Here is a 13520-nt window from a genome sequence, read left to right as displayed (position 1 = left end):
ATTAATTATCTTTCAATAATCCAACCCTCTAGGATTGTATCCTTGCTGACTCAAACTACTGGGTTGAGGGTAACGTCACCTTCAAAAGAGGGGCCTACTACAATAACTAAGATAATCTCTTAAAAAGTGCAAAAGTGCGGAAATAATCAAAGGTTACACTAAACACGAGTCGGATCCAAGTGATTCATCTTGTCTATCTGTTTTTACTTTTATTTTTATTTTTCAGCATTTTAGTTAATTTTATTTTCCAGTTTAAAAACCTTTTTCTAAACTTTTGATTTGATTAGACGTTGAGGATTAACCGGTATTAAAAGCTCTTGTGTCCTTGGACGACCTCGGTATCTTACCAACACTATACTACGCTCACGATGGGCGCACTTGCCCATATGTGTGTTTAGTGTTAGTAAATATCGTGTTTTATAAATTTAAAACTTGGCTAAAAAGTGTTAAAGGGCTTAAAATATACATTAAAAACTATACGACACTTCACACGCATCAAGGATTATGTTAGTTTAGGTAAGAAATCTATGTGTGCCCATAGTTAAGCAACAATGAAACTTTTGTAAGACTATTTAGATGTAAGGAAACAAGTTTTGATAGAACAGTGTCATAATGGAGCAGTGTCTTGTACAAGAGGTGTTAATTGAAGTAATATAAAGTTTTCACTCCCCCACCTCTTGCAACTATTGCAAGTTATTATTAAGACACTTAATGCTCCCACTGATCTTTGATATCTCTAGAAATGCTACAAGAGAAGTTTCAATGAGGTACGTGACGTGGGAACCTATCATATATATGTTAGACTTTATTTGATTTCCTTAATGTCCAGATGTCATAAGAAACTTAGGGACATATGAAATAGAAATCTTATTTAATACATATATGAATAGATTTCTTCTAAGACCGTGGGCCATATGCGACAAAATTTAGATACAAGTTGATAGTCTTTTAAATGATAAATGAATTACGTCTGAATATTCCATTTGGAATAAGTTCCACGAATGTCAATGAATGACTTATGATGGACCCATACTTATTCCTTAAGCCAAGTCATATTTTAGGGCTTTAACATCATGATTTAAAATCACTTAGAATGAGATTAGATGAAAGAAAATCATCCTCATTAACCATGTCATGATTTCTCATGAATTTCGGTTATAATGGATGAAATTTTTAAGTCTCGTTTTCCTTTTGTCAACTTCTCATTTGCATGATGACAAAAGTTGTGAAAGTGTAAGGTATCATCTAGTTTCAATCCAGATATTTAGAACAAATAAGATGAGAGTTTAAGGTAAGTGTGACTTTATGTTGACTATGCAAACCTCACAACCTTCATAACATTGCTTAATCATGATACTATATTCTAATTAATCTTCAGAATATATAAGGTATTGAAAGGCGTTGTTAGAAGACTGCTTATTATGGTTCTTGTAGCCTGAACATTTAATTTTGTCACTATCTCTCATGTTAGTTATTTGTTGACTTCTGGTAAGGAAACGTTTAGAACTAGAGTCAACTAATCATGTGTTAATTCGAATATTAAAATTAGCAAACTTAGATATCATTAGGAAGTGACTACCTAATTAACTTATCCAACCGTTCTTCTGAATAATGGATAGTCTCGTTGCTTATGCCTAGTCTAATGGCATAATTATGGAGTGAGATTTTCCCTTGAAGAACCTTAGAGGTGGAATTAGCACTTGTAATTTGTCTATGGACCTTAGAACAATCCTCTTTTAAAGTTTAAGTGGTTGTAAGGTGAGTAACAACTTATTTTCCATCTTCAAACATTTATTTCTTTCTACATATGTTGCTTATCAACACACTCATTATACTTTGGTACTTTTGAGTGTTATAGTTGATTTATAAAGCATTAAATTGTACAAGTGAAAATCTTAGTATTTAATGTACTGGAAATATGTACTTATTTCCATGCGTAAGCCCTTAACTTTATGGGTCATGGTATTGTACATTATTATCTATTCACATATACCACTTAGCTTTATAGTTTATAATTTTAAATAAAGGCATGCATCTTAGGAATTATTGTGATTATTCCATAAAAAATAGATTAATCTTAGGAAAAACTTAATCTGGAATAACCTTTTAGTGATAGAATTTATGTTAGAGATATCTTGATTATCATAAGAGACATCATGTTCGATTTATCCTAATCATCATGCTCTACTTTTCTTCTGTAGTGCTTTATCAGAAGAGGGCAATAGGATTATCGTGTCTTAAGAGATAATCAAGGATTTAATTTAAGAGCTAATTCTTATAGAAACTTTAAATGAAGCAAAACATTTTAGGTTTAAGAATTAGAGTGTGTGATATATTGATTTATAGAAGAAAGTTACAGTGAGTAAAGTTATGGGTACTTAAAAAAATTAAGTTAGACAAAATGATCATAAGTTTAATGAAGGATCATTAATGCGAGGATCATTATATAAAGAAGTTGTGATATGTCTATTACTAACATCAAAATAATAGACTTAGTTAAATTCTACTTAAACGAAGACAAATCAGCTTTGACCAGAAGTGTAATCATTAAGCATGTGTGCTAAGTGATTGTGACAAATCAGCTGTGGCCAGAAATGAGACAACTACTTTAGTTATGCACCTGTTGAGTATGCTATACATGAATGAATTAAATCAGCTTTGGCTAGATATTAAGACATTCACGTTTGTAATGCACACTCAACATAGCTTTCGTAATACTTGAATGATAAATAGATGTATTAAATCAGCTTTGGCCAGAAATGATACATCAGAAGCTCATTCAAGTTAAGCCATTTTGGTTTTGTAAAACATTATCTGATTCTGATTAGTTAACTAAGTATTTACAAAAACCAATTATTTAATAGCAAACCACCTGTTAGCGCTAAATTTTAGTTCACATTAAACAACCTAAAAAAATGAGGTTTCGAGTGAGATCTCGACTCAGTTATGAGATCTAGACTCAGTTATGAGGTATCGAGTGAGATCTCGAGTCAAGTCTCGACTCATCTTGTAATATTATGAGGTCTCGAGTCATTAAGGTCTTGAGTCGCAACCTCAGTCAAAATCTCCAGGTCTCGAGTACTGAGTTTTTTGAGATCTTGACTCCATAATGAGGTCTCGAGTCGCAACCTTGTGGTCTCGAGTCGGAATCTTGGTCTCAACTCGTTAAGGATGATCTCTAACCTTCTATAAACAGTTGTTAGTGTAATAAGTTTGAAATTCTAATTTTAAGGGATTTGGTATATCTTGTTTCCTGTTTTAAAATAGATTTTATATTTATCCAATGATTTCGAGAATTATATCTAATAACATTAACAGATTTTTTGAAATTTTAAGGGATAAAAATTAATCAAATACAGGAAAAATACCTTCTAATCCTTAATTCATTCCAAAGTAAGGGAATTTATTCGAATTTCACTAAGAACATGAAGAACCCTAATATTAATAAAATCAAAATTCTGGAACCCGAAACCTGAAAGGTTTTAAAACAGATTTCGAAACATTAAGGTTACTATTTGAGTTCAAGACAATTACAAAACATTCTTTTTCCCGAAAACAGTGATTTCGAGATACTTTGTCTCGAACAGGCTTTTAAATTTTATTAAGTTTTCAAAACTCTGTTTTCCAGATTTCAATCCCAGTATAATGGATAGGAAAACAAAACTGATTAATCAACATATGCTCTGATACCACATGTTGATCAGTTTGGTTTTAGACATAATGGAAAACATGAATAACATACCTGATTGCAGCAGTACAGGCCAGCAGAGAATCCAGATGGAGACGCAGCAATAGTGTTTGACATGATTGTCAGCTTGGTCTGGTTCCTCCTTATGGTGCAATCTAATGATGGTGATGATGAAAACCGATAAAGGGTAATCGGTTGAGGAGAGGAGGTCGATTGATGTTATGAGAGTAATTAGGTTATGTGTCTAACCCTAGAACCTCTACATAAGTCTCCTTATATATGCACCCAAGAGGAAACCCTAATTAGTTAATAAGGGTAATAAGGCCCATCAACAATTACCAACTAATTATTTAATAGGTTGTTATATATTTTGATCTATATAATGTAAATGATTATAATGGCTACTAGATTAAATATAACATAATATATATTTAATCTTACATTTTCCCACTTAGCCGAGTAATCATTTACTATGAGTATTAGATAAGCCTGATCAGGAGTTAACACTCATTTTAGCCTTAAACCAAGAACTATAGCAGAGAAATACAGCCGTTGAATCAGTATGCGACTCAAGACCCCCATTAGTCATACTATAGCCTCAATTTAAAACCTAATCGTTATGATCAAAATACGCATAAGCCCTTTGTTTGATTTTTAATTTTATTTGTCTATATGCCATTATACTTGTTTAACATATGCTTAGAGACATACAAAATCAAACTGATGAGGAAAGTTAACTAATACTTAGTCATTCATAGTACGATATGCAGTTTCGCATGGCCATCAATTAATACCCGTCTATGAGCTCTCTTAATAATACTTATGGGTAATAGCCCTTCAGTTATAGGATCCTTAAGCATATCATGAATGTATTCGATACAAAACTTAGTTTCCTCAAATTGTTCATAAACGAATAATTAATTGTGTATCGAAACTTAATGCAGCACCTCTCAGACTGTTATCGTTCAAGGAGTCATGGTAGCTGACTTTGTCACACTAACTCTTCAAAATAATAATTATATGGAGTTAATAAACTTATAAATCCACTGATAAATTTCCAACAACATTTAGTGACTATATTATGTCGTTATAACTTAGGTTGTTGATATCAGTCCATTATGACTCCTCCATGAGATAGGTTTTGCCTGCTGAATAAAGATATACCCGAAATTACATTTTGTCATATTTGAATATTACAAAGTTAGAGTAATCAACCGATTTTAGTTCTCACTTCTTCTTTAAATTATAGCCTCTCGTTTCTTTTAAAGATAGTGTAATACTCCATTAGATGCTTCACATTAATCTACACATATCTAGTATGTTACAATGAGAGTAATATCTAAACGAGTATAGACTTGAACTTACATAACGCTTCTAATAAATGAAGCATAAATAAATAATCTCATTTATCCAATTATCCTCTAAAGGAAAAGCAGTATTGTTTGTTACATATGTAAGGACCCATTTAATGTTAAACTTATGGAACAGAACAAATGTCCCATTGGGTCTATCTCGGTATGTTATGATATCTATCACGTAAGAGATATCACTGAGATCTCTTATATCGAAGTTTGTGTTAAGAATGCTTTTACTGATGTAACATATACTTGTCAAAAGAATATCATCTATATAGACAAGTTTATCTTAGTTGCTCCCACTCATCTTGAGGTAGGTACATTAATCCACTTGATTATTGATGAAAATAATTACGTTAAGATTTCATCACATTATGATGTTTGCATTAACCCATACATGGATTTTATTGGCTTACAAATAAAGTGTTCTTTAACCTTCAGTTTGGAACTTTCAGGTTGTTTTATGAACATGTAAATATGTCAGCCATTTGTTAGGTAAAATTGTTTTTAATGTTCATCTAATGTAGCTTTAAACTATTATAAGCTACTAGAACAGTGATAATCCTCAAAGAAATCTTTGATAATTTATCTCTTCCTAAGTATAACCTTTGACAATCAATCATGCCTCTTCGTGTCTTAACGCTTATATCAGGATTTAGTTTAGTTATGAACACTCTTAGGTAATTCAATCAAATCCCAAACGTTATACGAACACATAAAATCAATTTTACTAGAAAACAGTTGTATTCTATTCAGAAGATTGATTGACGCTAATGGCTTAATCAGAAGAGATTGGATCAGTAAACTATTCCAAAATCCATTTCAATTTTAGTTAGGGAGGTTATGTAATCATCAAAGTTAGTAGGTTTTAAACCTAGATGACCTCCTGAGTTGATTAATGGGTTATTAGAAGTTTCAGTTTTATGGATTAGCTCTTGGTTAGGTTGCTATCATTTTCAGGATTCTAAGTTTGTAAGAGTTGGTGCAGTATGGTGTACAAGAGGTGTAATCAGAGTTAAATTTGGAGTGAAATTTAATGACACTCTTCCCCCCGCCTCCTGTATTCCTTGCAAGTCATAATAAGGACTTTGACTGCTCCCACTGACCTTAGAAATCTTTAGGAACTCAGAATGCTTAGGGTCAATATTTAACAACCGAAAAATTTCTAATAGAGAAAAACAAATTAATGACGTTTGTCCTTGTGATTTCTCTTGTTGAGGATTGATGTGCGCAAAATGCAGCATATAAATTACATCAATTGTGGCATAAAACTAACCCTTTTTAGTACTAATGTTGGAAAAAGTGTGTTTTTGTCTTCCTTTTGTATTTTCAGGATTAAATGAGCTCGAATGCACAAAAGAAGCAAAAAGGCAGCTAAATCTAACATAAATACAAGAAAAGGAACAAACGTAGCATGCCCGACCCCCCGACAGCATCTTCCCAAGCAAAAACAAGAGAACAGAAGGCTGAACACGCCCCATGCTCAGTGAGCATGGGGCGTGCCTAAGTGTCTGCAAAAAAGACAAAGTTGTAGAAGCTTCTATCACCCACCACGGGGCGTGCCCAGCGGACACGGGGCCGTGGTCAACTCTAAGATTCGCAGAATTGGAGGAAATCTTGATAGTACAGATATGCTTCTGCACACGTGGGTCGTGCCCAGCGGACACGGGGCGTGGTCAACTAATGCAGACAAACTACAATTAATGAAGAAAGAGAAGACGGGTGGACACAGGGCCGTGTCCGGGCTTCTGTGCAGGCTATAAATAGGGGTGCTTGGCTCATTTGCAAACCATCCCTTGGCAAACCACCTCTCTCACACTTCACCCACCCGCCACCACCATCACAACCCACATCCACCACCATCATCCATCATCCATCATAGAGTGTGTGAGTAGTCTCGGGATCCAAGATTGATCGTAAAAGTTCTTGACAATCAAAGGCCATGTTTGCCTAAGTCTCTTACATCACTTGGTGAAGACAAGTGTCTAGTGTAATACTTTTTATTTTTAATCTATTTGCACTTTTTATTTGGTTAGGTATTAATGACTTTAATAACTAGTTTCTTATGTTGAAGGTGAATCTTCCTTATCATTTGTCTGTGTTGTCTTGGCATTATTTTACTGTCTATATAAAATAAAAGATTTTCACCATTTATATCTCACGGTCTATATGGAGATATGTTGGCTACCTGGTCGGGGGTTAAGGGAATGGTTTGGTAAGAGTCTTGCCTTGTTCAGTGTATAGAACCTGTAAGGACTTGGGTCAAATTTAGTAGGACCTCCTTCAATACCTACTGTTATTGGATGGCGTGGGTCCAAACTCTTTGATCTCCTCATATGTAAGCTACTATTAAAACTTTAACCCGGCTACTTAGAACTGTATCCCTGCTAACTCGTACTAATTAGCCGAGGGTAACGTCACCTTCAAAAGAGGGGCCTACCACATTACGCATTAATAACTTAATTAATTATCCTTCAATAATCCAACCCTTTAGGATTGTATCCTTGCTGACTCAAACTACTGGGCTGAGGGTAACATCACCTTCAAAAGAGGGGCCTACTACAATAACTAAGATAATCTCTTAAAAAGTGCAAAAGTGCGGAAATAATCAAAGGTTACACTAAACACGAGTCGGATCCAAGTGATTCATCTTGTCTATCTGTTTTTACTTTTATTTTTATTTTTCAGCATTTTAGTTAATTTTATTTTTCTAGTTTAAAAACCTTTTTTCTAAACTTTTGATTAGATTAGACGTTGTGGATGAACTGGTATTAAAAGCTCTTGTGTCCTTGGACGACCTCAGTATCTTACCAACACTATACTACGCTCACGATGGGTGCACTTGCCCATATGTGTGTTTACTATTAGTAAATATCGTGTTGTATAAATTTAAAACTTGGCTAAAAAGTGTTAAAGGGCTTAAAATATACATTAAAAACTATACGACACTTCACACGCATCAAGTTTTTGGCGCCGTTGCCGGGGACACAAGGATTTTAAGAAAGTTAGGAATCAACGGCCTAATTGTTTTTCTAATTTTTCTGTTTTTTTTAGGATTTTTCTTAAATTTTCAGCTTCTGCAGAACTCAGCACGGGCCGTGCCCGCTGGACACGCCCCGTGCCCAATCTTTGGTACTGGCAATCCTGTTTTAAGTCAGAAGTAAGCTGAACACGGGGCCGTGCCCACTCAACACGCCCTGTGCCCAAGTTTCAGTTACTGAAATTTGAACCGTAAGATCCCGACGGTTGGTAATTTCTGACACAAACATGAGTGATACTGATATTTTTTACTTTCGGCACTCTTATGGTACGTGGTGTCAAATATGTGGTGGCCCTCCTAAAGATTTAGAATGTTATTTTCTAAATTATAAGCCCCATTATATAGACCCATTGTTTTCCTGTAGCCTTTAGAGGGGCGAAAGTAAAAATAATCCCTATCTCTCCCTCGAATGCTCTCAACTGGACCTTCTAGGAGAAATGCTTCTTGATGAACTATTTCAAATGGAAGATCTAATTCTTAATTGGTTAAAAGAACTTAAGATGGATATCCTAAATCCATCTCAAGATGATACCCAAGAAGAATTGTTGGGATCGCATTCGAATAAAAACAACTTTGTTATTCCCGATATTACCTCTAACTCTAGCGAAGACTTGGGCGATAGTCGTCCCTGTGTCGATTGTGCTGTGAAGGACTCCCCATCGACTTCGTTCGGTGCATACATAGACCTGAGCGATTCGACATACACCTTCTTTAACGAGAGCCCGGAAAAGGGTTGGACTTGTCCACCTACATTTAGCATAGGAATCACCCTCATCGACAACCTCTTGCGTTCTCGTCTTAATCTAGAGAAATTAAGGTATCTCAGGTACTTTGGGGTTGTTCCATCCAGTAAAGAACCGCCTGATCCGTATAAGTTCCTTAGAAATAGACGAAAATTCATAAACAGCCTCTAGACATGGGGCCGTGTCCAGGTCAACACGCCCCCGTGTCCACCAAAAGATCCCTTTCTGACTTTTTATCAGAATACGGACAAAATGTGTCAGGACCTTGTCTACACACGGGGCCGTGTCCATCCGACAGGAGGCTGTGTGCAGCGTGCTGTCGTTTTCTATAAATGCGGCCAAGAATCCTGCACATTTTGACCATTCCAAGGACAGAGATTTGGTGGGATCTTCACACATACCATCCTAGGTAATTTCTAAAAGAAGGTTCTCAACAACCATCTTGTCCTTTCCTCTCTTGTCCATTACCTTCTTCTTCATTCTTCTACCTCAACACCTCCATTCGAGCTTGAGATCACCATGATTCCAAGCTTTATTGTGATGTTTGTTAGGTTTTTGTTTAAGGAATCTTGTTAAAAATAAGTTTTGCAACATTGTTTTAAGTTATTTTTGCTCAAAAATGCTTTAAAAGTTGGAAAAATAATTTAAAACTCCAAGATGCCTTGTTCCAAAAATCTGTAGAAAGGTGAATACGGGGGACGTGTTCATTGAGCACGGGGCCGTGTCCGAGGTTACTGTTTCATTAAAATGAACTCTTTTGCGTTTATTTTCGTAGAATGTCATGCCAAAACAGTGGAACCTCTTCTGCGCACTCCAGAAACAGTCGAAGAGAAAGAAGGTCTTCAATTGAAGCAACTCTCGTACGCTACGTGATGGCATTACGTGAGGCTCTTGATGAGATGACATCGGTAAAGGAGGTCCTCATAGACCGTATAAATTATCTTACGGTGGGGTTGGAAAACAGTTTTCAAGAAATCAACCTCTTGCACCAGAGATTGAACATTCTTGTGACACCTCCCATGGAACCAATCCTCCCTCAGGAGGATTGGAACCTAGCACTTGGAGTCAACAATCCTACCGGATGAGATGACATTCCAACGGAGCCTCCTCTTGACGAATTGCAAGAAGTCCTGGTGGAGGTTGCGCCCCCTCAAACTGATGCTAACGAGCCCGCCTTTCTTCTCCCAAGGGAGATAGAAGAATGGCTCGCTGACGTGTGAGGAACCCATGTCCGGAGAAAGAAGTTCTTCGAGCCGCATCCAACCGAGAGAATTATCTTTTCGGAAATTTTTCTAATAGAATAAACCCTATGCTAGAACTTCTTGGATTAGGCTTCTTGTGTTTCTTTTAACCTATTTATCTAGAATTTTAACTTATTATGATTATTATGTAATTTTCTCTATTTAATGGAATGATGGTTTTAGTTAATTGGTGTTTGGATGATTGGTAGCAAACGTCCGTGAATGTGATGATTGTGCACGTCAGCCTACGAATGTCTCCCAAAATAAAAATAAGGACGCTAATGAGTTCTATGTGTTTAGTCTAACACGACCATTGTTTTCTTAACTTCATGACATCAACTAGTATGCATGTATTGGTGATGAAAAAAATAAATATGAATATCGTCTTTTGTAGTGTTGTCTACAAGTATGTTTTCACTCAACTTTTGTAAGTTCTTGTTTTGTCTAAAGCTTGGTTATTTTTCAATCATTCAAGGAGTAACCTATCTTCGTTGTAAAAACTATGTTTACAAAAGTATATATTTATATCTATCAACAAAAAAATGGCATAAAGACGACTAATTGTTGATAAAAATGTATTTAAGTTCTTATAAGTTTCCAATCCCGAGTCTTTTAAGAATAATTTATTTTTACCAAAATAAGTGAAATATGAGTCATGGAACCATTTTAGTAACAACTAGTTTTTTTACTATCATCGCGTTGCGGTGAACGTCTTTTGTTGTTTAGTTTACGTCTTTTGTTGTTTAGTCTGTATTTCCATGTGTTTTGAAATCACCGTAAACGTGTTGCGCACGGAACCGCTGACAAGAATAAAAAGAAAATATAGAAAAAACATTAAAAGATAACCAAAAGAAAATCAACCAAAAAAGTTGTATGATAATGATGTTGTTCGTATGAAATGTGTGGTCAAAAATGAGCAAATGATACTGGATACCAGTACCGAATTTCCCGAACTAAAAGATATTAAGTACCAATTCGGTACGACTTTTGGTGTTCTTTGTACCGGTTCGCTACTGTTTTTTACCTTCATATATCGGTACCGTAACTGGTATTTTCGGTACCAGTACCAATGTTTTGAAATCACTACAAGTGCCTTGCGCACGGAACCGCTGACAAGAATAAAAAGAAAATATAGAAAAAAACACTAAAAGATAACCAAAAGAAAATCAACCAAAAAAGTTATATGGAATGATGTTGTTCGTACCGACTTTTTGTGGTTTTCTGTACCAGGCTGGTGTCGGTTTATACCTTCATGTACCGATAACTGTACTGGTATTTTCGACATCAATACCAGTTAACAAAAACTTATCTAACTTAAAAGTAAAGAGATAAGAAAATAATTAAAAAAACGATATATTATTATAATATTTAAGTAACTGTTCATTCATTCAGTTCTATTTTTATTATATGTAAATATATGTAAATGTAAATTGCTAAATTATGTATCACCTTTTCTGGATTTCTTTTAAATGTAGACTATGATAGTACGTGACCCAAGCCTTTTACAAAGAAAAGAAAATAATTAAAGACATAACATGTCACGTGTTATTATGTTTTTAGTTTAGGTTAGAATTAATAGTACAATTATGTTTTCCTTCCCAAATATCATACGTATAGGCATGTGTGTTTTGACATGATTTAATTCACCGAAACAACTAGTTGAAAGTTTATAAGTCACGGAAGTATGTGCATGACATACTAGTAGATTCACTTAGTAATAAGAGTGAATTACAAGGATTGTCCTTTATTTTTATATTCATTTGTAGGCGTTGTCCTTTATATTTAAAATTGACGAGTTTTGTACTTTATATTTTCAAATCATACATGCTTTGTCTTTTAGCCCTAACTCAGTTAGATTTTTCTGTCAAATCTTATCATGTGCAATACACATGAGGGTAAAATTGTCTTTTCGCCCTATTCTTTAAAAATACATATAAAAGAAAAAAAAATATTATATATCATAACAAAACCCTCTTCCTCCCCAAAACCACATACAACTTAAGCAACAATGCACACATAAGATAAAAAATGCATATTAAAATCAAAACAATAAGAAGGTTCCAAATCAATTTTATAACATAAATTTATTCTATCGAAAAAATGACACGTGAAACAGCATTAACTTTCATATAATTCCAAAATCTATGCCTTTATACATCATCCCTGCAAGTGAATTTTATAATTGATTTTCATACTTGCAGAAACCTAAGACTCTTTGATCTTTATTGAATAAAGGGATTATATATAGATTGATGAAGCCAGTAAACGAATGAGAGACTTCCTGAAGCGGAATGAGTGACCGCGGTGGACGGACGGAGTGGCTGACAACTGCGGACCGGTGAATCGGAGAAGAGAGAATCGAATGCGCAGAACACGAGAAACCGTAATTTGAAACTTCCAATTGCTCTGCACGAAGCAATCAATTTTCAAAATCAAAAAAATCCTAATTGGATCTTATTGTAAGAACCAAAGTTACCTAATTTGCTCAAAATCTGGCGAATTTCGTATTGGTACGTTTCGTACCATACGGTATTCGTATACGACCCAGTTCGTTATCAATTCGCGAATTTAGGGTTTGATTCTTCGTTCCAATTCATGTTTCAGAGCTTCAACTGGTGTTGCAATGTCATTCCAATTTGTGTTTCAGAGCTTCAACCGGTGTTGCAAGCCTGCAATGTCGTTCCAATTTGTGTTCAGAGCTTCAATTGGTGCTGCAATATTGGCCTGAAACGATGAAGAAGAAGAATAGTGGCTGCCGTGTTTCAACTTTAGGTTAAATAAGTTTATAAACTTTTAACATTTAACCCATCTATGTTTTACTACTTTAAATTTAGTCCTTAAAACTTTAAACTTTTACATATAAAGTGTAAAACTAGTTTGTTTATTTTAACGTTTAACCCCCTCTATCTTCACTAGTTTACATTTGGTCTTCAAACTATAAGTTTATACACAGAAAATATAAACTTGACATTATAAATGGTAAACCGTACCGGAATAGCGTACTGAATCGTACCGGAATGAACCTACCCCCTACGTACCGAATTCGTGCTAACTAGCGAATCGCGAACCCGAACCGCGTACCCGAACCAGAGCGAACCGCGAATTAGGTAACTATGGTAAGAACACATACACGGTTAATCAAAACAATGGTGTAATCACTGCAACTTTACAGAATAGGGTGCATTGTTGCTTAAGTTGAATGTGGATTTAAAGAATAGGGTGAAAAGACAATTTTACCCTCATGTGCATTGCACATGACCAGATTTGACAGAAAAATCTAACTGGGTTAGGGCTAAAGGACAAAACGTGTATGATTTGAAAACATGAAGTACAAAACTCGTCAATTTTAAACATAAAGGACAGCGCCTGCAAATGGGTATAAAGATAAAGGACAATCCTTGCAATTCACTCTAGTAATAATGAGATAAGTCATACCTCCTTAAAAAATACCAA

The 13520-nt window shown here is 35.0% G+C and overlaps 1 long non-coding RNA gene across 1 annotated transcript; it reads right to left on the bottom strand.

The window, feature by feature from the left end:
• Nucleotides 1-12136: 12136 nt before the first annotated feature.
• LOC110938570 lies at nt 12137-12817 on the bottom strand. The gene is made up of 2 exons (XR_002591496.2): nt 12544-12817; nt 12137-12473 (listed from the first exon to the last, which is right to left on the bottom strand). It is a non-coding gene; the product is annotated as an uncharacterized LOC110938570 (long non-coding RNA).
• Nucleotides 12818-13520: the final 703 nt, after the last annotated feature.

This window comes from Helianthus annuus, chromosome 12, assembly GCF_002127325.2.
Source record: "Helianthus annuus cultivar XRQ/B chromosome 12, HanXRQr2.0-SUNRISE, whole genome shotgun sequence".
NCBI classification, from domain to species: Eukaryota; Viridiplantae; Streptophyta; class Magnoliopsida; order Asterales; family Asteraceae; genus Helianthus; species Helianthus annuus.
This window is presented reverse-complemented; position numbering and strand designations above follow the sequence as displayed.